The 27,176-nt window shown below is 40.7% G+C and overlaps 1 long non-coding RNA gene across 1 annotated transcript in view; it reads right to left on the bottom strand.

The window, feature by feature from the left end:
* Window positions 1-27,176, bottom strand: part of LOC108636980 — a 97,640-nt gene that overhangs the window by 11,817 nt on the left and 58,647 nt on the right. The window contains exon 2 of the long non-coding RNA XR_001918672.1: window positions 8,023-8,105. This is a non-coding gene — a long non-coding RNA (uncharacterized LOC108636980). The remainder of the gene's footprint in view (window positions 1-8,022; window positions 8,106-27,176) is intronic.

Below are 27,176 nucleotides of genomic sequence, written 5' to 3'. Positions count from 1 at the left end.
TGATGGACAGGGAGGCCTGGCGTGCTGCAGTTCATGGGGTTGCAATGAGTCAGACACGACTGAGCAACTGAACTGGACTGGACTGGACTGGAGTGTTAGTGGTGAACATGGAGTAAGGAGGACAGATAAATACATTTGCTGCCAAGGTGGAATCAATGGAGTGACTACATGCAGGAAAATATGGAAAGGGAGGAACCAAAGTGATGCCAGACTTTTGGTTTGAGTAACTGGGAAGGTGGTAGAGTCATTTACTAATCTGTAGAAAAGTATAAAGGGGTTGATTTTGAGAACAAGGTTTGAGTTAAACAGAGGATATTCTTGAAGGAGCTGAGAAGTGAGAAAGCCCTCCATATATGATGGAAGGAAATGTTATTTAAGGACATGAAGGCAGAAGGAAGACCATTAATAAACGTGGCTGCTTGTAGAGGAATGAAAACAGAGGAGAAATCAATTGAAATGGAGAAAAGTGGAGTCTTCCATCTCAAAAGAAAGTACTTGAACCCAACCTGTACCTAAGAAGAGCTGAAGTGGTACTGAAGGCCACTGCTTAAAGGTTAGCTAAAAATTGTCTGATGTCTATGCTAAGGATAAATCCTGTGGGAAGCAGGAAGGAGGTACCCTTTCCTAACTTGACATCCTGAGGACACACAACAGTGACAAAAAATGAATAGAACAACATACCACTCTTGGATATTCAATCCTGTTCAAATATTTGAACAGGGAAAGAGATTGTAAATAGTGGGGAGAAGGACTCCAGATAGAAGACATCCTCTAGGAGTTGGTCTAAAAACAAAAATAATAGCAACAGTAGTAGCAATGAATGGCACTACCATTCACTGTGCTTGTAAAATGTGCTCACTTAACATTTACCATGTTTGATTTAATTTAATTTGCACAATCACTTTGTGTTAAGCGTATTTTTAAATCTCCACTTTTAGTGAGAAAACAGAGCTCAGAGATATAGTTAACATCTCAAGCATCAAGCAATGACGAAGTGACAGAGACATGATATAGGTTTAGATTTGATAAACTCTAAAATCCTTGTGCTTTACCACTGATTGCTCCAAATCATTTCTGGCCTCTAGAAGCATCAGGAGGTCCATGGTTTGTATCTGTTCCAGGAAGAATCTGGAGATGGCTCTGAGCCCACCATCTATACCAACCTTCCAGATCCCTCTGGGGTCCCACTGCAGTGGAAATAGCTATTTAGGGATAAAGGATACGTGAGAGGGCTGGACATAAAAATAGGGAAGGAATTGAAACCTCACCATTCCCCCTCCTCTCCCTCAAGTACCCCCACAATATCTATATTAAAGTTTGATGCACTGATTACTGCCTTGGGTTTCATTCTCTGAATCTCTAGGGTAAGAGAGATATTTTTTTCAGATAGCCCTCCTCTACCATCCCACATGCCTTCCGAGAAGTGGTAGCACTGGAAGAATGCCAGTGTACATGGGCTTCCCCACGCACTACCCAGCCCTTTGTGAGGCTAGAGGAGGTGGTTGAAGAGATAAGGATGAGGACTGCAGGGGGACCTTTTAGCTTTAACAGCCAGGAGACAATGGCTTCTTCCATGGAAGGTTGTGACTAGACGCAAGAAAGTACAGAATTTAAACCATACTCCACTGGCCACAGGTAGTAAATGACCACTACTCCTTTCTCTTGTATGAAAATCCAGCTGATGGTATATATCACAGTAATATCAACAATGACTGTTTTGTGACCTTAGGAATTTCACTGTTAAAAGCCATGCACCAGAGTAGAGGATGGTAATTATGGGAGAGAAGATGGGTTTTACCAAGTATAACTCAATCTAACATTTTGTTTGAACAAATTTTGAGTTTCAAACCTATTCCACTTATTGGGAATTCAAGTTTTCATGTCTTTGGAACACTCAGCTTCCTGTCACTACCAAAAAAGGACTTTAGAAGACTTACAAGGCTTCATAGACTTCAAATAAGTCTTATGAAACAACATGTTCACGTGTTAAGTGTAAATGAGTCAGAAACATAAGGATTAAATTTCCCTTAAAATACACAGGGGTTTGAAAATGAAGGGAAAAATGCTGAGGGCAAAACGTGTTTTGGATTTTGGCAAACCCAAAACATTTGAAAAAAATTGGTTTGATGTTCGATGAACCCTAAATACAGCAGAGTTTGCTCATCTCTCATTGTAATGAAGACCAATAGACCATTTTTTCTGTGTGTGTGAAAACATAGAATCCCACTGGAGCTGCCTCTGGACCCCTCACTACTGTACGACTTGACTGATTTTCATTTCACTAATTCACAAACTTCCTTACTTAAATGATGGTTGGTGGTCTCCCTCACATGCGTTCTCAGCAAAGACATAATAAGAGAATACTGGAGAAGACGTCTGGGATTACTAAGACTTCATTAGCCTTATAAAATGCACTTCAGGGCATAACCATTGTACAATAAAACATTAGCATAAATCATTAAAATGGAACCATGCCTTGTCAAGATACACAAGAGGAGTGTGTTTTATGTGGCATTCTCCTTTATTCCTTTAAATTGGTTCTTTCACTCGCTAATTTGCAAAACTGAACAATCAGACATTCTGTGGCATGAATTAAAGCAGTGGGATTACTCCATTCATAGATTTCCCATCAATACTCCCAATTTTCATCAAAGTTCCTAAAGTTGTAAAGCTGGGAATAGTCTGGTATATGCTTTAAGGGCTGTGACAGTAGCAAGAGTTGAAAAAAAAAAAATGACAGTACTCTTTTCCCTCCTGAAGTGTTTGTGGGGGCCTATGAGAGATCAGAGCTGCCTTAGATCTCTGATGCGCAAACAGTGATTCTCCCATGAAAATTATTCTCTCTGTTGTCTATGTTGTCCTCTGATTTGAACTGAAATTATTTTATCCTTAGAGTGCCCTGCTGATCAGACTTGGGTGACTTTTAAAAGGCTCTTTTTTAACGTGCATCAGGAAAGGTTTCAAAGACAGCTTGCTATAAAAATAGCAGCAAGAGACACCATGGATTGAGTTAGTTCTGTGACAAGCTCACTGCATATGCTACACAGTAGAAAGTTCTATGACGGAAGTGCGATTCTCTCCATTCTGCGGTGGAAGAAATGGAGGTTCAGTGAATTGAGTCACTGTGGTAGAGTTGATATTTTAACCATTTGTTTATATAATAAACACTTAGTAAACAATTGGTTGTGTCAGGCATTATTCTAGGTGTTGGGGATGTAATGACGAACAAGACATACCCCCTGCCCTTGCAGTTTATATCCCAGATGGAAGAAGACCTTTCTTTCCTGTGAGCCCGTTCCTGACTGCTGTACGTATTCTAGATAGCTTTTAGGTATAGAGGAACAGGAATAAAGGCTTTATATTGATTTCTTTGGGATTTGGCTCATATAAGAATATTTAGTTATAGGAAAAATGCTATTGACGGGATATTCTTCTTCAGACAGAAAAATGTTGTTAAAGAAAAAAAAAAAAAAACCTCTTATGAAGCAGTTACCCATTCCATTCTATAAATTAGATGACCCTAAATTTAAAACTGCTGCTAAATACGCTGACATGGATCATGAGTTTTTAAGAATTGATTTTAAGAACTGTAGGTCTGGAGGATGTCCTCTCCTGCCTTACTTGCCCAATTGAAAAAGAACTTTGCTTTATATCTGTTAGCAAGTACTTGTTGGCATCCTTATGACTTTCCTAAGTGACTGATTTGAAATGTTATTGATTTGAGGATAAATTGTCAGTGAAAAAATCTTTTAACCCAGAAACCTTTGGACTGAATACCTCAGCTGCATTTAAAAAAATTTTCCAGGGTTTAAGAATTTGGGGATGGAAAAGAACCTACACTCGCCCTCTCACTTTATAGAACCTGGGAAACTGATCCTAGAGATCTGAGATACACACAGTCCTCCTGAGGGCAGGCCTGTTTTAAATCCCCTATGAAAGGAGCAACACTAATTTTTCTTAGACTAAATTTTACTGATTACATGTTCTCTGGAGTTATTCTTACCCTTAGGACTGAGATATTACATAGAAACTCCATTCCATGTTTGTGGGGAGTAAAGCACTTTTTCTAAGCTTTCTGCAAATTTCTAAGTGCTTATATTCCCATGCCCACCTCTGGCCCCGGTTCCCATGTTAGTTCTGTTTGTGGATGGTCACATCATCCATCATATTATATTCCTGTACATTGTGTATTTGCTTACACTTGGAACTCTGAGCTTTTACTTACTTCTACCTCTTACACACAGAGGAAGACCCAAACAAACAAATCGGAAAACCATTTATATGAAGTCTCTATGTATTTATCAGACATCACTGAGGTTTTGATAAAATGTTAAGGATTGAGTACTGCAACATCTTAACACTGAATATTGGACATCCTTAATCTTCAAATTATCCTTGTCCCTTTCAACAAGTAAGGCTCAGTCTCCAGCCATGTCACCCCAAGAACCCTTTCTTTCTCTTTCTGCTCCTACTTCCTTTTCTATCTCCTTCCTCTTGGAACAAAAGCCAAGTTCTTCTATGTTCTCTATTAAATTTTAATTGAGATACAATTCACATACCATAAAATTCACCATTTTAAAGTGAAACATTTAATTTTAAAAATTATTACTTATTTATTTTGAGCTGTGCTGGGTCTTTGTTGCTATGCATGGGCTTTCTCTAGCTGTGGTGAGCGGGAGCTGCTCTTCATTGTGGTGCAGGGGCTGCTCATTGCCGTGGCTCCTCCTGATGTGGAGCATGCGCTCTAGAGCACAAGGGCTTCAGCAGCTGTGGTGCATGGGCTTAATTGCTCCACAGCATGTGGGGTCCCGCCAGACCAAGGATCAAACCAATGTCCCCTGCATTGGCAGCTGGATTCTTATCCACTGTGCCATAAGAGAAGTACCATTTTTAAAAAATACATTCACAAAGTTGTACAACAATTGGGGCTTCCCAAGTGGCGCTAGTGGTAAAGAACCCGCCTGCCAACGCAGGAGACCTGGGTCTGATCCCTGGGTCAGGAAGATCCCCTGGAGGAGGCATGGCAACCCACTCCAGTATTCTTGCCTGGAGAATCCCCATGGAAAGAGGAGCGTGGTGGGCCACAGTCCTTAGGGTCGCAAAGAGTTGGACATGATGGAAGTGACTTAGCAGGCATGCACGTGCAACAATTAGCAATACCTAAGTCCAGAATATGTTAATAACCTCAAAAGGAAACTCCATATCCATTAGCAATTCTCATTCCTCTAATACTGCAGCCCCTGGAAAATATGAATCTACCTTCTGTATTTATGGGTTATCTATTCTGGACATTTCTGGAATCACTGGGTCTGCTTTCGTTCACTTAGCATAAGTTTCTCAGGGTCATCCGTGTTACAGTACATATCAGTACTTCTTTCCTTTGTGGGATTGGATAAAATGTCACTGTACAGCTATACCTCATTTGTTCATTCACCAGTGGCTAAATGGATATTTTTAATGTTATAGCATCCTAGTATATGTGCAGTAATATTTCGTTGTGTTTTTGATTTCCATTTCTCTAGTGGCTAATGATATAGAATATCTTTTCTTGTGCTTATTGGTATCTGTCTATCTTCTTTGAAAAAATGTTTATTCAAATTTTTTCCACTTTAAAAACTGAGTTATTTGTCTTTCAAAAATTTTCAATTTTCATTTTAAAATGTTCTTATATATTCTGAATGTTAGGCCCTTATTAGAAATATGATTTGCAAACTTTTTTTTTCTATTTTATGGGTTGTCATTTCACCTTTTAGATAGTGTCCTTTGAAACCCCCAAGTTTTTAATGTTGAAGCCAAATTTATCTATTTCCAATTTGGTTGCTTTGCTTTTGGTGTCATATCTAAGAAACTATTGCCTATTCCAAGTTTACAAAGATTTACACCTATGTTTTCTTCAAAGTATTTTATAGTTTAGCTCTTTTATTAAGTTTTCGGTCTATTTTGAGTTAACTTTTGTATATAGTGCGAAGTAGGGGTCTATGCTTACTCTCTTGCATGCAAATATTCAGTTGCCCCAGTACCATTTGTTGAAAAAAATGATCCTTTCCCCATTGAATTGTCTTGGCACCTTTGTTGAAAACACAACTGACTATTAAATGTATGGATTTACCTTTATGTTCTTAAGCAGAGCAATTCTATTGGGTTTGCCAAGAAGTTAGCTCTATCGGTTTGGCCAAAATTTCATTCATTGGGAAAAACCCAAATGAGCTTTTTGGCTAACCCAATACAATCTTCAGCCCTCAACTCTAAATTTAGCCCTGACTATTCCTTTACACATTCAAGGATTTAGCGGAAGTGTGAAAATATGTAGTTGAAGTGTGAAAATCAGCTAAGCCTTTCTTCCCACTGCAAGGACTGAATGAGCGAGAACATGAACTCTGGTCTCTAGTAAATAGGACTCACCAGCCCAAATCTGATCAAATCAACCCTTCTTTGGGGGAAGTGGTCCTGGGGGCATCAGACATGTTCTCTCCCCCCACAGTTCTCTGCTCTGCTCTCATAGCACTTCACTCATCTTTATCTCACTCTTTCCTGCCTCATCCAGGCCAGCATGTTGAAATCTTTAAAAACCTCCTGATTGAGGTCTTAAATGAGAATTAACCCCCAAAAGAGTGAGAATGTGGAGTGAAGAGGAAGGATATCTTATCCTTCTGATTACACAAGAATTCGCAATATTTTGTAGTACAAGAAGATGAGCAAACATCTGCACCAGTTGTATGATTTCAGGCAATAACTTTCCTTCTTTGGGCCTTTACTTTCTGTAGTATACATCTCATAGCATTACCATGTGGGAATTCCTTCCCAGAATTTCTCAGGAAATGTATGTTTTCCTGAATCTTGTATTGTGAAAAATCAATCGAGGAATCAGGAAAATAGGACAAACTGTTATAGTTCTGCAAAAATGAAAGCTTAAACAAACAACAGAGAAATATTGTAAGCTTTAAGTTAGTCCCTGATGTCACATTAAAGCAAGAGCAGAAGAGCTGACACTCTGAAGTGAAGGTAGACATTTCCAGATCAGGACCAGGACCATGTCAGAGGAAAGCAGCCACAATCTAATCTTGCTCAGTCCAACACAGCATGTATGGCTATGTGTGTATTGTGTGTTTAGTTGCTCAGTTGTGTCTGACTCTTTGTGACCCCATGGACTATAGCCCACCAGGCTTCTCTGTCCATGGAATTCTCCAGGCAAGAATATTGGAGTAGGTTGCCATTTCTTCCTCCAGGTGATCTTCCTGAACCAGGGATTTAGCCTATGTTTTCTGCATTGCAGGTGTATTCTTTACCTGCTGAGCCCTCGGAGAAGCCCAAGTATGGCTATGGAGAACTTGACTCTGTGCGACCCCAGAGACGGCAGTCCACCAGGCTCCCCCGTCCCTGGGATTCTCCAGGCAAGAACACTGGAGTGGGTTGCCATTTCCTTCTCCAATGCATGAAAGTGAAAAGTGAAAGTGAAGTCGCTCAGTCGTGTCTGACTCTTAGCGGCCCCATGGACTGCAGCCTACCAGGCTCCTCCATCCATGGGATTTTCCAGGCAAGAGTACTGGAGTGGGGTGCCATTGCCTTCTCTGTGAATTGAAGCTGCTACATCTCAATTCAACTGTAAAACACAGATTTCAAAGACTAAGTATGGCAAGGTGAAGGTGAAATATCTCATTGATATTTCTCACACTGATTGCTTATTGAAATGAAAATATATTGAATATATTGGTTTAAATAAAATTATTAAATTAAAATTATTACAATTATTACTTAAATTAATTTTACCTGGTTCCTTTTTCATTTTAATGTGCCTCCTAGAACATTTAATTATATAGGTGGCCAGCACATATAGCTTGTGGCTATTGTCACGTATGGTAGGCAACTAACAGGACCCCTCAAAGGAGGTCTCTGGTATACACATACTTTTCCCCAGTTAGCCAATCAAACACTAATCTAGGTGCTGCTGTGAAGGAATTTGGGAGATGCAATTAAGGGCTCAAACATCTTAATTTAAAGATAGATTATCCAAGTGGGCCTCACCTCATCATATGAGTGCTTCAAAAGCAGAGTCTTTTCTCCACCGGTCACAGAAGGGACAGGCAGAGAGACACACTCCAGGTGGCCTGCAGGAAAGGAAAACATTCAGGTTGTGAACTGCCTGTGGGGGCCATGAGGCAAAGAACTGCCTATAGGACCTGAAAGTGAATGTGTTATTCAGTCTTGTCCCATTCTTTGAGACCCCACAGACTGTAGCCCACCAGGCTCTTCTGTCCATAGGATTTTTCGGGCAAGAACACTGGAGTGGGTTGCCATTTCCTTCTCCAGGGGATCTTCCTGACCCAGGGATCGAACCAGTGTCTCCTGCATTGCAGGCAGATTCTTTACTGTCTGAGCTACCAGGGAAGCCCTGCGGGACCTGAATGGAGTCCCCAACCAATCAGTAGCAGAAAAATGGGGACTCCAGTCCTAAAACCAGAAGGAAATGAGTTTCTCCAGCAATCGGTGAACTTGGAGAGGACGTTGAACCAGCCCTGCCCACGCACTCTCTCCAAGAGAATGGAAACTTTAGCTGAGAGTTTTTGACCCAGGGACCTGACCTAAAGGAAGATGAGATGATACATGTGAACTGTTTAAAGCTGTTACGTTTGTGGTAATTTGTTATACAGCAATAGAAATCCAGTGAGCCATATTACAAGAGCTTATTTGTGGCCTTCTCTGTGACTCACGGTGAGCCATTCTTGTGAACAAAATAAATATCAACAACTCTGTATGCACAGTACACTTTATATGAATCCTATGAGTTGTATGTTAAGAAAAAACACATTTGGAAGAAAAATAAGTCCTTAAAATAGAAATTTTGACATATGGGTCTGTGTAGCGATGTCAATCTTGCTAGGATACCCAAATTTTAGGTTTTCCTAGCATTATCCAACAATTTTTTTCTGGTACATTTTGCAGTTTCAGTATGCAAAATGTCAGTAAGCTGCTGCTGCTTCCAAGTCACTTCAGTCGTGTCCGACTCTGTGCGGCCACATAGACAGCAGCCCACCAGGCTCCCCTGTCCCTGGGATTCTCCAGACAAGAACACTGAGTGGGTTGCCATTTCCTTCTCCAATGCATGAAAGTGAAAAGTGAAAGTGAAGTCGCTCAGTCATGGCCGACTCTTAGCGACCCCATGGACTGCAGCCTACCAGGCTCCTCCGTCCATGGGAGTTTCCAGGCAAGAGTACCGGAGTGAGTTGCCATTGCCTTCTCCGAGTGTCAGTTTAGCATATAGTAAATATGTATTTGTATTTACGTACAAATAAATACTGTACAAATACATACAAATAAAAACAAATAAGTACGATAAATACTTTGTAAATACGTACTATTAAATACTGAAAACAAAACAATAGAAAGGAAAAACTATTACTAAAATATTTTTCCTTGGTAAATACTACTAAAATAAAGAATAAGTTATGATTTCGGGAACTCACAAGGACTCTGGGGAATTCTGATTTCTTGTTTCCTAAAGCTTAATATATATGTGCTTCTGAGAGCAGTATGAATTTTTTTCCTTACTCAAATTAAATATTATAGGGTATTGAGGCACTATTGGATGGCTTGTATTTCTTAAGTCTAAAGGAACCATATTTCCTGAAATCCACAATTCTTTGAGCTAACGTTACTACTTATAATATCACTGCGTCCAAGGCAACCATAATTGGTACAGAAACTCAGGTGGCTCAGTTGGTAAATAACCTGCCTGCCAATGCAGGAGATATAAGAGATGTGGGTTTGATCCCTGAATCTGGAAGATCCCCTGGAGTAGGAAATGGCAACCCGTTCCAGTATTCTTGCTTGGGAAATCCCATGGACAGAGGAGACTATTGGGTTCCAGTCTATGGGGGGACTCAAAAAGTCAGACACAATTGAGCAAATGAGCACATGAAGTTTAATATGTGTCGGGAATTTTTAAACACTGTTTCATGTTGGTATAAGGATTAAATAAATTAATGAATGTGAAAGACAGGCGAGGGCCTGAGTGTGGAAAGTGAGGATACATGGTGCTCATGTTCAGTCTCTGGTTCTAGACAAAAATAACAGGAACGCCAGATTAACTCTGTGGCATTTATGGATTTAACTGACTTCATTTTAATCTGAATTTACATACGACAGATGAGAGGAGAGTAAGAGACTTTAAAGCAGCTGGTTAAGAACAAATCCAAAAGGATTTGTTTTGAAAGTGGATTAGCAACCTGAAGATGTTTTGCCTTGTGGAGTACTGTGACACATTAAAATTTGTATTGAAGAGAATCACCATAATGCGCAGTAAAGACACTTGTTGGAGTTCAAAGAAAGATAAGACATTAAGAAAGCAAATGATAACCTTCTCCCCCAAAGTGAAAGTAAAAGTGTTAGTCATCAGTCACGTCCAACTCTTTGTGACCCCATGGACAGTAGCCCACCAGGCTCCTCTGTCCATGGGATTCTCCAGGCAAGAATACTGGAGTGGATTGCCATGCTCTCTTCCAGGGGATCTTCCCCACCCAGGGTTTGAACCCACATCTCTGATGTCTCATGTACCGATAGGAAGGTTCTTTACCACCTGGGAAGACTACGCCCCAACCCCTGCAAACCCATGTCCATCTTCTTATAAGACAGTGAATTGAGCTTGAACTGTTCGATCTGATTCGGTTTGGTTGTCAGTAACAGAAAAATACTTTGCAGTGCCTAGAAGCAATACACACTCTTCCTCTACTTGCCTGGAGGAGGGGATTCAGCTACAGTCCAGGTTGAGGGAATAGAACAAAGAGATAAAATGGATCGTGCTTTAAAGCCTTAACTTATTTCAGTTCCACAGAATATCCTCTCTTCTATCCATCCAGCTGTGTTATCCTCTCAAATCTGCCTAAAAATTCAAGCTTCCCTGGAGAAATATCCACAACTGGCCTCACTCATTCTTATCAATTTCCACTTAGCTTTCAGGAACTTTGTCTCTCATTTGTGTGTTTTCATCTTGGAGAACCTGTGCATCCTTTGCTCTGTGGGAGCTATTTCCCCCTCTCCCCTTTAAACTGTGGTGTCCTGTGACAAAACAAGCCTTTTGTGTGTTTGTTTTTAATTTTTACTGTATAGAGTCCAACACTTGTGTCATTTAATTGGAGGGCATCTATTAATTACAAATGTGTCCCAAATAAGGGTTAACGTTACATGTTATCAATAATTTAACAAGTAGGGAACTTTTTTCCCAGTTAGGTCAAGATTCTCACTCAGTAGGAGGCTCCCACTTTTCTGTGCGATTTCAAGCAGGATATTTTTCCTCTGCAGTCATTAAATCTTTGCTGCTCTCAGACTCCCAGGCTCTCCCATCACCCATTATATTCCTAATACAAATGAGAGCTTGAAGAGAACATAAATTGATAGATTGGAGATATTTCAACACATTTCGACTCTTGTTTTTAGAAATAACATAGTTGTCATATTTCATTGAACAAGTGATGGGATTCAAGAATCCCTCCAAAGATCTCTTTTATTACCAAGTCTATTTTTGGAATTTGGGCATTTTCTAGTTCTTGTTGAAATGGAATGATTTTGATAGAGTTTCACCATCTTATGAGTTTAGGGTTCTAAGAAGTTGATTATGCTGTCTTTGTGATTTTGGGTCCCAAGTGTGGGAAACAGGGTACATTTTAGCAGGTGTTGGCAAACTCCACACTTGTGGTTTCTTTCCCCTGCCATTTATACAAATAAAAAGTATCACCGTTCATATTAATTCAGTCTTGAACTTATTTTAGAAGCAGCTGGGAAAAGCCACATTTATCTTTGTCATTAAGCAACCGGCTGAAAATTAAGGAAATCATGTGGTTAGATGATTGCTGAAAAGACCCAGCTCATTAGAGATGGGCAAATCTTGAAAGGGTTGAGTGGGTTCTGAGAGGGCCCCTGAAGTTTGGCTACTTCTCTGAATGGTAATCAAATTAGTAACCGGTACATAGTGGAACAAGATCTCTTAGAAGGTTATTGCCCCATGAGGTTATCATCCTTTCCCATATAATTGTCTTTCCCAGTGAGGGTCCCGTCATGGGAGAGTTCAGACTAATAGCATTATGCTGTGACTTCTGGCAGTCTCCTTCCCCACCCCCACCTTGCTTCTCCTTTCTCAGAAATGGTTGGCCCATCGTCTGAGCAACAGGAGAAAATTCAGATCAACAAAAAGCCCACAGGGTCCAACTTTTATTGCCATTTTGTGCGGCTGGTGTAAGTAAAATATGATACTGATGCTGATGATGACTGCTAACTCTGGAGAAAACCTTCCAGGTGCCTTTGAGAACAAAGCATTAGACATGGTCCTCAATGAGCAGATTTCTAGGCTTGTGGCTGGTGATAACTTCAAAGTGAGGTCTGTGCACAGAGGGAGGCCTTGAGAACATTAGAGACCAAAGTGTTATATGACCTCAAATGTTTCTCTTGCTTACTTTCTCCCTTTCTTTTTCTTCTGAGCCTGACTAATAGCCTCTGGAAGGCTCATTCCATTAAGGAAGTTCAAGAACCAATGAATTTTCCTATTACTAAAACAGTATCTTTCAACATAATTTACAGCCATTTGTTTCAGTAAACTAAAATGAGTCCAGAGTGGGCAGTAGCCGGCATGTGACCAAGCCCACCAAGTAAGTGTGCTGGACTCACCCTTCATTGTCCAGAGCTCTCTGTGCTGTCATTGTCATATAAAACTGCCCAGACTTTCATAAATGCCAGCATCACAAGCAAGGAGACTTTCTTTTAGGTATCCTTGCCTTTTGGTTTGCTAGTAGGCATTATTTCTAATTTATTTGCTTGAATCTTCAGATGTATGCCACTGGGGCCGTGAAACTTCACATCTGATTACGTTGAAATTTGGTATCCTTTCATACAAAGGAAACTCAAACAACAACAATGAAAACATTGTCCAATTCTATTCACAATGAAAATATCCCTCAGTAATTTGATTTGCAGGAAATGAAAAGTATTATCAACAGAATATGCTTTTCAAAAATTCATAATCCTTTAAACAGGCAAATCCTTTCTCCGGGATTAGTAGCATGGTTTGTGTCCTAGGAGCCAAATCCTATTCTCTGATTCAATCCTTAAATCCTTTCTAACAGTGCCTATATTGATTTCAGACCCAGTTTTGCTTAAGAATCCAAGGACAGAATTTGTTCCTGTGTTTAGAATTCCTTAATGAGGATTTCTTTAAAAATAAAGTTTATGTAAAATAGCCTCTAGTTCTAAAAGCTAAACTCTGATGTCTCAGTGAATATAATAGATATACTTAATTTCTAGATCATCCTTTGTTTTCTCCATGTCTAGTTGAACTTACACTTCTCTGATTTGGTGGAACAATCTAGAAGCTTGATGCTGATCTCCAAAAATTACTGGTGACTCTGTCCCCTTAATCCCCAATATTGGCCCTGAACATGTGTATAGTTGATCTCCCTATTTTAATTTTGGGGTTCTAGGGACTTGGCCTTTTTGAACATAATGTACAGGTAAATGTATATTGTACATATTTATCTTCAGAGAGGTCAGATGCTCTCTGTAACAAGGAGTGCATTCTGCACCTCTAGGAAAGATGAAAATAAGTTCTGTTACTGATGATACAGAGATGTGAAGACAGTAAAAATCCTAAGTTGACTTTTTGAATCACTAAAGAGCATTTTCATTACAGGTAGCACAATTTTAGTAAATGTGTTCTATGTTAATTATTTGAAAAATGAGTATCTGTGTATGGCATAAAGCAGAAGATTTGCTTAATCAGGATACATCATTTCCTACCCAGAGGACCTAACAGAATTTGCTGTACCTGTCTCACAAATTTTTGTCTGAGAAAAAAAAGACACATATATACAAAAGTTCTCAGAAATGTAATATGGACTACATTAATTCAAGAAACAAGAGAGCAGAGGGGTAGTAAGAGAATCATCAAAACGTGGATACCTAGGTATCCATGGTATATTGTGGATATCCTAGGTATATTATGGATACCTAGGTAGAAAAGAATTTTAAAAGAAAATCAACAGATTATAATACAGTTAACCATACTGCATATGTCATATACCTAACAAAAATTTTTTGAATGGGTATTGTGAGCCCAGAACAGCAAAAATACGTGTTGGAATTGTGCTGTTTTATCCTCAGAATTACCCTTTGAAGTATGATCGTTTTATATCTGAAGAAAATGAAACTTAGATAACATTGAAAAACTTGCCCACGACCACACAACTGAGTGACTCAGGCTGGATTTGAACTCATCTGTGTCAAACTCTGATCCTCCTAATCCTAACTGCTCTCTGCACCTCAGTCTGCACCTGTTCCCCACCTCTGTCTTTACTTCCTCATTCCCAGCCTGGGTTGACAATGCAGATCCTTCCATGTGAAATTCTCTCCTCTACAGACTCGACTCTTCCAAGCCTGCGATCTCCATATGCCTTATCTTTAACCATTTCAGAAGGTGGGTCATTACTGGAAGTTGTGCTTGGATTCATCACAAATCACTGCTATTGCATCTCTGTTGGGTATCTAGGCTTAATCGGATATCCTTTTATTTATGTCTAATTATTGCCACATCATATTCCCCATAGCAGCAGTTCTAAAATTTTCCATTTTCCTGAAGTCTCCAAAGAGATTTCTATACTCTTTGTTGAAGTGGTTAAAAGTGTTAGTCGCTTAGTCATGTCTGACTCTTTGCAACCCCATGGATGGAAGCCCATCAGGCTCCTCTAATCGTGGAATTCTCTGGGCAAGAATACTGGAGTGGGTAGCCATTCGCTTCTCCAGGGATCACCCAACCCAGGGATCAAACCTGGGTCTCCTGCATGGCAGGTGGATTCTTCACCATCTGAGCCATCAAAGAAGCCCATCTACCTACTTACTGGAAAAATCAAGAACATCCGACCTGAGGCCCCTCACATTCACTTTTTTCTCCCTCACAATTGCTCTGCTGCTGCTGCTGCTAAGTCACTTCAATCGTGTCCGACTCTGTGCGACCCCATGGACTGCAGCCTGCCAGGCTCCTCCACCCATGGGATTTTCCAGGCAAGAGTACTGGAATGGGGTGCCATCGCCTTCTCCGATTGCTCTGCTAGCGCTGTCCATCTCATCACCCTTTATCCTCCTCTAAATTCTCCTTTATCAGTTAGATGCTCTACCTTTTATACATTTTCAATCTTGCCTTCTCTAGTACTTCCTTGTTATTACATGGATTTCTCATATGGAAAAAACTTTTTTTTTTTTAAACCTCCTTAACATCTCCAGGTATCACCCTCCATGTTTCCTGCCTTTTGCCTTTTTATTTTCCCAGAGAAATGTATTCTTCTTAACTTTCTTGAGGTACATAACCTTGTCATGTGCTGTAAGTATTTATTCAATAAGATTTACTGTGATGATCATTTCTTGAGATTTAGAAATCCTTCAGGAACCAAGTAAAGCAGAAACCTAGTTCAATGTTTCATTAATACTAAGTGTTACCAACCTTAAATAAAGAAATTCTGGTAGTTTCTTCTCATCTAAATATTTGCTATATGAGATAACAAAGGAAGCATACTTAAAAACATCACTAACTTTTTGTGGTGAGCAGAATATAATTTAAGGAGAAGTATTTTCAGTATATAGTAACCAATTATATAAAGGTTCAGTTCAGTTCAGTTCAATCACTCAGTCGTGTCTGACTCTTTGCGACCCCATGAATTGCAGCACACCAGGCCTCCCTGTCCATCACCAACTCCCAGAGTTCACCCAAACTCAAGTCCATCGAGTTGGTGATGCCATCCAGTTATCTCATCCTCTGTTGTCCCCTTCTCATCCTGCCCCCAACCCCTCCGAGCATCAGCATCTTTTCCAATGAGTTAACTCTTCACATCAGGTAGCCAAAGTATTGGAGTCTCAGCTTCAACATCAGTCCTTCCAATGAACACCCAGGACTGATCTCCTTGAGGATGGACTGGTTGGATCTCCTTGCAGTCCAAAGGACCCTCTAGAGTCTTCTCCAACACCACAGTTCAAAAGCATCAATTCTTCAGCACTCAGCTTTCTTCACAGTCCAACTCTCACATCCATACATGATCACTGGAAAAACCATAGCCTTGACTAGATGGACCTTAGTTGGCAAAGTAATGTCTCTGTTTTTTAATATGCTATCTAGGTTGGTCATACTTTCCTTCCAAGGAGTAAGCATCTTTTAATTTCATGGCTGCAGTCACCATCTGCAGTGATTAGAATTACAATAAACCTAATCACTATTATTCTGTCTTGTATTACTAAGTTTCTATAAACCTGTGTGCATTTGAAAAATAATTTAACATTCTTCCTAAGTTATCTAAGAAATTCACTTTCTCTTAACATCTGTGTTAGCTGTCAAACTCTGTCATAGTTACCTATTAGAAGGTCATTAATTTTTATACAAATTAGCAGCTATGATAACCTTGAATACTGGTAAGATATTTTACTTATACAATGATAAATATACTTTGTTTTAATTGAGTGATATTATATTAGCAGATAAAGCAAATACGGTAGTTTTTTTTACTCTAATGATATTTAGCATACTGACCCATACTTGAAAGTTAATAGATATTAAAATCATCTGATTATGTCTAGTATGTTTTTGGTATCAAAATGTGAGATGAAATTTAGTGGCGAGAGAGAAAGCTAAGGGTAGATTTCATGGTTTTCAAGTATCATAAATAATATGGGTACTCATTTTACTTCTCCACAGTAGATCATAAAACAGAAATTGCAGCAAGAGAAATGTTAGTAATGCTTAAGGAAGACCTTTTGGACCAAATACTGGGGCAAGGAAGTGCTGAAATGTCTGACTGTCTAATCTTTTTGTGATAGGACTGAAGATCATCACTCCTGAGTTGTCATTATATGTGGTATCTGATGTATCTGATGATATGTGGTATCACCCTGAGGGGTGAGTGGAGGAATCTGAGAGAGTGTGAAATTGACCCTTGATAGATCTGGTTGGCGGAGAAGGCAATGGCACTCCACTCCAGTAGTCTTGCCTGGAAAATCCATGGATGGAGGAGCCTGGTAGGCTGCAGTCCATGGGGTCGCTAAGAGTTGGTGATACCATCCAGATTGAGCAACTTCACTTTCACTTTTCACTTTCATGCATTGGAGAAGGAAATGGCAACCCACTCCAGTGTTCTTGCCTGGAGAGTCCCAGGGACGGGGAAGCCTAGTGGGCTGCTGTTTATGGGGTTGCATAGAGTTGGACACAACTGAAACGACTTAGCAGCAGCAGCAGCAGATTTTGTTGGAGGGGAGAAAGAAAAGTCAGTTACCTATTAAAAACAATAATGAGATCTCTATCCCTAGGTCATGGAGGTGTTGTGATGATTCCTGACGTGGGGTAGGAGTGGGGACTCCACATCTATAATCCAGATGGGGACAATCTGTCATTGCCCTGTGACTTCACCAATTATTCCTCTTCATTCTATTCTAAATCCAGGTGATTAACCTGAGTGGAGGCCCTGCCTGCAGCTGTGAGTCGAGCATTACTTTTCCCTTTTGAGCTGGGAGGAGCAGCTTCTGTATCTGTCCTTCCCAGAAAAATCCACAAATCTTCCTTAAGCCCCAGAGGTTTTCTCTGTCTGGTCAGAGACCTGAGACAGATGATTACCGTGGTCTTGTTTGGTACTTTGTTTTTCCATTAGGAGAGAAAAAACACCCTTGCATCAGGGTGGCAGCTGGCACTGAACTAGCTTCCACTAACGTCAGTTGATTGATGTAGCAGGATCCCTGAAACCTTTCTGGTCATCGTAGAACACCATGTGAAGTTCCACATGCAGACTCTAGGTCCTCTGACTGCTAGATGTCAAACTCACTCATTCAGATCCTGAAGCCCAGAATGTGCAGAACCAGAGCTACAAAGCTGCCCACAGCAGCAAGATGCTGGCCTCCTAGGTGGATATGCTCTTTTCTGCTTGTTAGACAGTCAATATACATGAAGAAGATGTCGCTGAAGATTCAGGATTTGTCACTGAGAGGTAGGTCAGTGGGAGAGAAAGGGTGTACACACCTACTTCTTGTGACGTGGGTCTGTGCACAGTCATCCTGATGTGTACTCTGAAACTAAATTGAGTAAAAAGGGGGAAATGTAGCACTAAGTGAGCTCTTTTGCTCCACCATGTGAGTCTCAGAAAGGAATCCTTCTGCCTCTAGATCCTAGGTACTGCTTTTGCTTCTATCATCAACCCTAGATTTGCTGAGCTCAGTGGCAGCTATATACTCTTATATAGGCACTGGAGATAAGACAATAAGTCAGTTTCCCACTTTCATGGAATTTTATACCTAGTGAGAAGAGGCAGACTATGAGCAAATAAGCAGATAAAATATCAGAAGGTGATAGGTGATAGAAAGTCAGAGTGATTGATGGAGAGCTACTACTGGGGTAAAGGAATTACTTAGCTTGAGATGTTGGGGACAGACTCACAAGAAGAAGTGACCTGAGTGACAAAAAAGAGCCTACCAGATAGTGATGCAGGGAAAGGGCTTCCCAGCAGAGAGAACTGCTGGTAGAAAGGCTATAAGCTGGAAAGGAGCTGAGTGTTTTGGAACAAAAAAAAAACTTGGCTAGAGCTGAGTGAGGTTGGGATACACGATGAGATTGGAAAGGTTGTCAGGGGCCAGATCATGAGAGATCTTGTGGGCCAGGAGAAGAGTGAAACCAGAATGGTCCTAGAATTGGATTAGACCCTGGCATGCAACTAGTTTGCCCTTCTTACTTCAAAACTAAGGAAACAGAGCCCAGAAAAGTGAGATTTTGTCACCCCATCTCCACCAGCCAACCTTAGTTATGCTACAACTGGAAAGAAGATCTTCCACTCACAGTCTTTGTTACTTATCATTCATTAAACTCTTCCTGAATGCTAAAAAGGTGGGACTGCTGGAAACTGTCACACATTTAAACTCCTCATATTTAAAATATGCCACAGTTGTACTGTCTTCTTGACTCATATTCTACGAGAAAATCACAAAGGCAAAGTCAATATTACAGAGCAGTTTTCTATTTTCCATAGAGAAGGACAGTTCGAATAGTTTTTTTCTCATAGAAGAATGAAATTTCAAAAGGAAAAAATGATTTTTTTTTCACCAAGAGCCTATGTTTAGCTGCCATGCTCACCATGAAAGATTTTCATAGCCAGGATCAGATTTGGTAGGCTTGGATATGACCTGATGATACGGGGGAGGTCAGGGTGGTATGTAGGTGTATAAGGCAAACATGAACGAGGGTTGATCAACTGTTTTTTTTAAAACAATTGGGCAGTATGGCATAGTTATTGAACATATAGACTATGGCTCTAGACTAGAAGGATCAGAATTCCAGCTCTATCACTAACTGGCTGTGTGAATTTGGGTAAATAATCAAATCTCTGTTCCTCATTTTCTTTTGTATAAAAAGAAGTGATAATCACATCCTGCTCATAGGGAACTTAATTATTATCTGTGAAAAGATGTAGAGCAATGTTTGTTGCATAATGCCTGTTATTTAAGAAACACTATATAAATGTTTCAAAGATTTTTTAAGATATAAAATGTCTGGAATTATCCTTCATTCACCTTATTAAAATAGAGGGGAGGGAGGCTTATAAATATCTTTGTAGATCAGTTATACATTTCAATAGTAAGTTTGACTTTAGAGTCACAGACCAAATACAACCCCATCATTCCAGGATTGGGACACATTCCTACTACAGGGACATATGGTGCTACTTCTATGCCTAGGAGGAGTTAACATCCTACTGTACATACATTCAGGATCAGAATACTTTATTGTAAATTATCCACACACAGGACATACGTGTGTATATATGTCTTGGTCTTTCAAATAGCAGTGACAGTGCCTTTAGGAGCAGTGGCTTTCACATCCTCCTCTGTGTTGAGAAGACGACTTTACTGAAGAGGGAACAAAAATGGAGATTCACTTGGGACCAGCTGAGATCTTCAGTTCTAAAAGGATTTGAGGCAGGAATGATTTAAGCACAGACCCACAGCAAGAGATGTGCTCGTAGAGTAGAAGCTTGTTGTCTCTGCTTTAGCCTCTATTCATTCAGGGTTTATAACCCCAAGATCTGCCACCAGGCAGGTGCAATGGCAAATGACACCCTCAGTCTCTGGCCCGGAGTCTCCCAGATTTTAAGCTACTACTCCTGCCTCCTTTCCATGAACTAACTGGTAGGCTCTGACAGATGTTTTGTTTTCTCTCTCTTCTATAGTCTCCCCCATTTTCTCTATCCTTGAAGGAGAATGTAATGCAGAAGAGTCTCCTCCTTCCTCCAGGAGATCTTGAATGGACTGAAGAGTGTCCTCCCTGTCTTTGTCTAGGGATGAAAGCGTAAACAAAGGAATAACTTCAGATTCGAAATAACAGTGCCGGAAGGAACCACATAGGCCTTTGAAATGTGTCCTTATTTTGGGGGTTTCTAGATACAGATAAGAGTTAGTGTTTGCACAGTGAACCTAGCTAAATGGAGGGAATTGCTTATACCTAAGGTGCCAAGCTTGGCATTCCAGCTACCCTGCTTGGCCATCCTGAATGCTGAGAGGATCTTCAAGAGATCTGTGATCTTCAGTGTCAACCCTACATATCAGTAGCTGAAGGTGAGGGAGAAGAGAAGACAGAGGGTCATCAGGAAGGATTATGACCCAGGCCTGATTGCCAATTGCCTGACCTTGGTCCACATTCTATTGGCTGGAACTTGTCAGGACTCACCTGACTGTAAGGAAGGCTGGGAACTGGGTTTGGCTGTTATCCATGGAGAAACGATACTGAGTTGGTGAATAGCCTGTCAGTCTCTACCGCAGAGACTACATAAGCAATGGTGCTCTAGAGATAGTGGCAGAGTTAAAACACATTTCTTAATCCAAACCTCAGGGCTCTCCTCACCAAACCACACGCTGCCATCTCTCTTATAGGTCCTCTCCCTTAGGAAGGAAAAAACCCACAGTCCACAAACGTGGCAAAAGGAGAGCCAAGAAGAAAGTTATTGATCCATTTTCTAAGGAAAATTGGTAAAAATGCTTTGTAAGCAAACCAAGTTTGTTTTGCCTGACCATCAGGGAGCCAAAATGCTGAAACACCAAACCCTGCAGCAAAGAGAAGGCTTATTGACAAGGCAGACCAAAAGAGAAAAACAACACTCAATTCTGCCTTCTGAAGTCAAGAATCTGGGGTTACTTATGGTATAACAAATATGGAAGCAAGGTGGTCTGAGGCATGGCGCACGTAGGAAGCACAGGGGTATGGGGAAACATGATTGGAAAAAGTACACAAATCATAGTTCTGCACAGGTGTAACTAACTACAGGCCTCTGTACATTCGAACATGGACATGCTTAGCATGATCTGGGTTGTGGACTTTTCAGTCCTCTGACATCTAAAGGTCACCAGGTGAACACCTGCAGATGCCCAGCTGGAATGTCAGTGGTCCTATCCAGTCTTAACTCAGTTTCAACTAATCACAGGTGAGATACCAAGTTCCTGGAAAACAACTCCCTCAAACATTGTTTAGGCTATTTGCTGCTTGGAGGACATTTGCCTTAAAATAACTTTGATTAGTGAAGGCAGATGAAATGGATTTGACGAATCATTATGTGAGGTTTCAGCATTACCTGTGTTCAATATTGGGGCTTTCCAGGTGACACTAGTAAAGAACCCATCTGCCAATGCTAGAGACAGAAGAGATGCACCCGAATCAACGGGGTCAGGAAGATCCGCTGGTGAAGGAAAAGGCAACCCACTCCAGTATTCTTGCCTAGGAAATCTCATGGACAGAGGACCCTGGCAGGCTACTCATGAGGTCTCAAAGAGTTGGACAAATAAGCACACACTCATGTTCAATATTAGGAGTACAGTTGTTCTTGGTTAAAAAAAAAAGGAAAAGCAGCAATCAGACCTGAAATAACTCTTAGCAACTACCTACAAGTCTGCCAGACCCAGAAAAGGATGGTGGAAAATCATGACCCAAGAGTTATAGATGAATGACTTGAGAGAAGGGATTCATAAATTGATTCCAGAGAGCACTGGGAGAGACACAGAAAAGGATGGCCAATCTAGAAACATTTCTCTATGATGGATTGATTAGAAAAGTAAAAATGCTGAAGTCCAAGTTTGAATTGGGAAAACTCATGGAGCTTCATTGTGAAAAGCTCCTGGAATAGCTGATAAAGTTGAGCTGACGGAGATGAGCCACCAGTCCACAGATCTGCTTAAAATTCAGATGTTTTATGGTGACAAATACCAAGTCCTATTTGTATTATTTGTACTATTTCCTATTTGTGGGGAAAGAAAGGAAAGCACAGCCCATTAAACACAATTCTGGTGTAGAATCCAGTCAAATTCTACTCACAGGAAAAGCCCAATGCAACATGTGGGAATCCTACAAATAAGGGTCAGCCTTGCCTCCTGATATGACAGAGTGACCTCACTATTTACCATGAACCGTTTGTAACGAAAATCAGCACATCCTGCTGCTGCTGCTGCTAAGTCGCTTCAATTGTGTCTGTGCAACGCCATAGATGGCAGCCCGCCAGGCTCCCCCCTCCCTGGGATTCTCCAGGCAAGAACACTGGAGTGGGTTGCCATTTCCTTCTCCAATGCATGAAAGTGAAAAGTGAAAGTGAAGTTGCTCAGTCGGGTCCGACTTTTTGCGACCCCATGGACTGCAGCCTACCAGGCTCCTCTGTCCATGGGATTTTCCAGGCAAGAGTACTGGAGTGGGTTGCCATTGCCTTCTCCGAGAACATCCTCAGCCTGGCTTTTTCTCAATTCTCTGGGACCTTCTCCACTTGGCTGCTTCCTGTGGACCTGGGGCAAGATGAGGGTTATTGCACGGTTCACTGCAAACACCTGTCTCTTGGTTTTACTTCAACCTTTGATTTCAGATGTTTTCCTTTCCTCCCCTTCTACGTTTCGTCCTTTGGTCTCTTTCCTCTTGCTGACTTTCATCATCCAATTAGAAACAACACCCTCCTCTGGCTACCAGTTTCTCTGGGAACTGTAGGGAGTAACCCCTGAGCCTCCCGCACTCCCCTGGGGCCAGCAGTGCTTCAAAGGAGCATGGTGGCGGCTCCACCTCACGGCTGGGCTTCCTTTCTGTTTGAACAGCTTCCATTGCCCACTGCTGATCAGTAACTCAATGATTCATTAAACACACAAACAATGAGTGAATCTGTTCTATTAGCAAGGCCACCTGTTGTTCTCAGCAGCTCCCAGCTGAAGCCGGTGCACAGGAACAACAGAATGCCTCCGACAGTCAAGCGCCTCATCCATGTTTGATGGCATGTTAAAGCTGGAAAGGCAGGGCCCCAGATCTGCTGGCGCTTTCATGCTCTTCCTTTCATCTGGTGGCAGGACCGCAAGAATATACTGTGAATACAATGCACCTCTCTATAATCAACGGGAAAACTCAAGAGCTTGGTCATTATCGCCCTCCTGGGCTGGTGGAATTAGACAAAGGGGAGAGAGGGATGATCCTGTTCCCTTTTGCCTGCAGGTGACAAGCCAAAGGAATTAACCAAGGGCTACCCAAAAATAAAAACAAAAAACCCAAACAAAGCAAAGCCAACTATCTATAAAAAGCAACCCTGCTGATTGTGATGACATCTTCTTGCCCCTAGAAATAGTACAATCTTGGCTACTTAGTCTCTGGTTCCTGCAGCTGCTCTAGGCCTTTAGGAACCCGTCTGCTAGTGTTCACCAGCTGATTATAAATTAAGACTAGCAAAAGTCCTACAAAGCCAAGTTAGGATTCTCAGCAGGCATCATAATCAAGGAAAGTTGATACTTTATTATTTTAAAATACAGCATTTTCTCTTCTCTCATGTATAACTAACCCCTATTGATTATTATAATAAAGAGGGGGACTTTCATAAGGTCAGCAATGTTTTTATTTTATTTTAGTATTATTTTAAAATTTTTATTTAAAAATTGGGAGTACAACCCAATCAAAATATGAGTGGAAGGTCAACAGTGTTAGTTTGGAGCCTGAAAGCTGTGTGGTACCAGGAATAGGAAAAGATATAATCTTTTCTCAATTGAGCAGTAAATTGACTCTTTAGAGTGAATTGAGTTTCTTTTTTTTGAACTGAGTTTTTGAAAGCCATAGTCATTAAGTTTTATACTGCATACTTCAGAATTGTTAGCTTTAAATTTCCCTGTAGTGACACTTTGATCAAAATATTTGATTACATACTTTATGTTTATGACAGGTTTATTCTAATATATTAGTAAAAACTTTCTTGTTCACTAGTTTTTGTAAGAAAATGGAAGATGAAGAAGTAAAGGGTAATGACTTCAAAGCAAATTTCAGTTCCTATTAGCTTATCATGTAAATTAAAAAAAATTTAATTACAGCTTTAATTACAGTAACAGATTTCAGAGATGACTATTGCTAGTGACTCTCTTACTTTCATTTTTGTGGAAATGATAGAACTCCAGGTGAGGAATTCAATTTGCGTCTCTTTCATGAATATGATTTTGTTTTTGGAGGATGTGCTTTCAGCTATAAACATTCAGAAAGAACAAGGTAAACAGATTGAGGCAGGAAGATCCCACTTCTTGGGCTCTCTAGGCAGGTGTGAGCATATCTCCCTCATCCAATACATAAAAGGACCACGTGCATTTTCAAAGGGATGTCTGCAATCCTGGTCTTTTGACAGCCACTACTACTATTTGATTGCCCAATGCAGGTGGTTGTGTAATCAAAAGAATCCTCAGATTCCCCTGTGCAAAAAAGAAAGGCACAGGAGGCACCTTTTAAAAAAGGCTAAACAGGAGATAGCCACATACAAACTAACAATTAGATGGAAAACGCATAGCTGTCCTCTTGTGTGATTAGACTAGCACCATCCAATAGATCTTCCTCCAATGATGCAAGTGTTCTATACCTGCGCTGTCCAGTGAGATAGCCACTAGCTACATGTGGCTGCTGAGTACTTGAAAGGTGGCTAATATGACTGGGGACCCAAACGTCATTCTTAGTTAAGTATAAACAGACACATGCATTTAGTGGTTACTGCTGTTGTTCAGTTGCTAAATTATGTCTGACTCTTTGCGACCTCATGGACTGTAGCACCCCTGGTGCTTCACTATATTTCAGAGTTTGTTCAAACTCATGTTCACTGAGTCGGTGATGCTATCCAACCATCTCATCCTCCAGCACCCGCTTCTCCTTTTGCCTTCAATCTTTCCCAATGTTTGGGTCTTTTCCAACGAGTCAGCTCTTCACATCAGGTGGCCAAAGTATTGGAGTTTCAGCTTCAGTATCAGTCCTTCCAATGAATATTCAGGGTTGACTTCCTTTAGAATTGACTGGTTTGATCTCCTTGCAGTCCAAGGGAGTCAAAATCTTCCCCAGCATCACAGTTCAAAAGCACCAATTCTCTGGTGCTCAGCCTTCTTTAGGGCCCAACTCTCACATCCATACATGACTGCCGGCAAAACCATAGCTTTAACTATTAGGAACTTTGTCCGCAAAGCGATGTCTTCACTTTTTGATAAGCTCTCTAGGTTTGTCATAGCTTTCCTTCCAAGGAGCGGCTCCAGTCACTGTCTGCAGTGATTTGGGAGCTCAAGAAAATAAAATCTGTTTCTGTTTCCACGTTTTTCCCTTCTTTTAGCTATGAAGTGATGAGACCATATGCCATGATCTTTGTTTTTTGAATGCTGAATTTTAAACCAGCTTTTCACTCTCCTCTTTCACCTTCATCAAGAGGCTGTTTAGATCCTCTTCACTTTCTGCCATTAGAATGGTATCATCCACATATCCGATGTTATTGATATTTCTCCTGCAATCTTGATTCCAGCTTGTGAGTCATACAGCCCAGCATTTTGCATGATGCAGTCTGCATATAAGTTAAATAAGCGGGGTGGTAATATACATCCTTGTCTTACTCCTTTCCCAATCTTGACCCACATACAGGTTTCTCAGAAGACGGTAAGGCTCTGGTATTCCCATCTCTTTAAGAATATTTCACAGTTTGCTGTGATCCACACAGTCAAAGCCTTAGGGCGTTAGGGCTTCCCAGGTGGTTCAGATGGTAAAGAATCTTCCTTCAAGGCAGGAGACCCAGGTTTGATCCCTGGGCCAGGAAGATGCCCTGGAGAAGACTCTGGTTCCTCTGCCTTTTGTAAAAACCAGCTTGTACATCTAGAAGTTCTTGGTTCATGTACTGCTGAAACCTAGCTTGAAGGATTTTGAGCATAACCTTACTAGCATGTGAAATGAGCACAATTGTCTGGTAGTCTTAACATTCTTTGGCACTGCCATTCTTTGGGATTGGAATGAAAATTGATCTTTTCCGGTCCTGTGGCCACTGCTGAGCTTTCCAAATTTGCTGGCATATTGCGTATAGTACTTCAACAGCATCATCTTTTAGGATTTGAAACAGCTCAGCTGGAATTCTATCACCTCCACTAGTTTTGTTCATAGTGATGCTTCCTAAGGCCCACTTGACTTCACACTCCAGGATGTGTAGTTCTAGGTGAGTGATCACATGATCATGGTTATCCTGATAATTAAGACCTTTTTTTTGTATAGTTCTGTATATTCTTGCCATTTCTTAACCTCTTCTGCTTCTGTTATGTCCTTACCATTTCTGTTCTTTACTTTGCCTGTCCTTGAATGAAATCTTTCCTTGATAACTCCAATTTTCTTGAAGAGAAAACCTTAAAGAGAAAACCTCTGGTCTTTCCCTTTTTCTTGTTTTCCTCTGCTTCTTTGCACTGTTCATTTAAGAAGTGATTACTGTATTGGACCAAAAGAATTATTTGGTAACTCAGTGAAGGTTATAGACTGGATTGGTCTTGACTTTGATATCCCTAGTACCTGGGTTGGTTTCCTACCCCCATTGTAAACACTCAATTAATATTTGTTGCATGAAAACACAAGTCTGATCATGGTCCATCATTTCTTAATATTCTTTGGTGCTTCTCCTGACACAAGAGTTCTAACCTCTGGCAGGCCCTCAATTTCATCTATTTTCTGCCTCAGCATATACAAGTTTTTAATCCATCCTTTGACTTGAATTCATTTCCCTGTCTTTCTGGTTTTGTGTGTCCCTCTCCCTGAGAATGTAGGAGAAACAGGAGATGTGGGTTCAATCTCTGGGTCAGGAAGATCCCCTGGAGGAGGGCATGGCAACCCACTCCAGTATTCTTGCCTGGAG

The sequence above is a fragment of the Capra hircus genome, chromosome 10 (assembly GCF_001704415.2).
Source record: "Capra hircus breed San Clemente chromosome 10, ASM170441v1, whole genome shotgun sequence".
Lineage (NCBI taxonomy): Eukaryota > Metazoa > Chordata > Mammalia > Artiodactyla > Bovidae > Capra > Capra hircus.
This window is presented reverse-complemented; position numbering and strand designations above follow the sequence as displayed.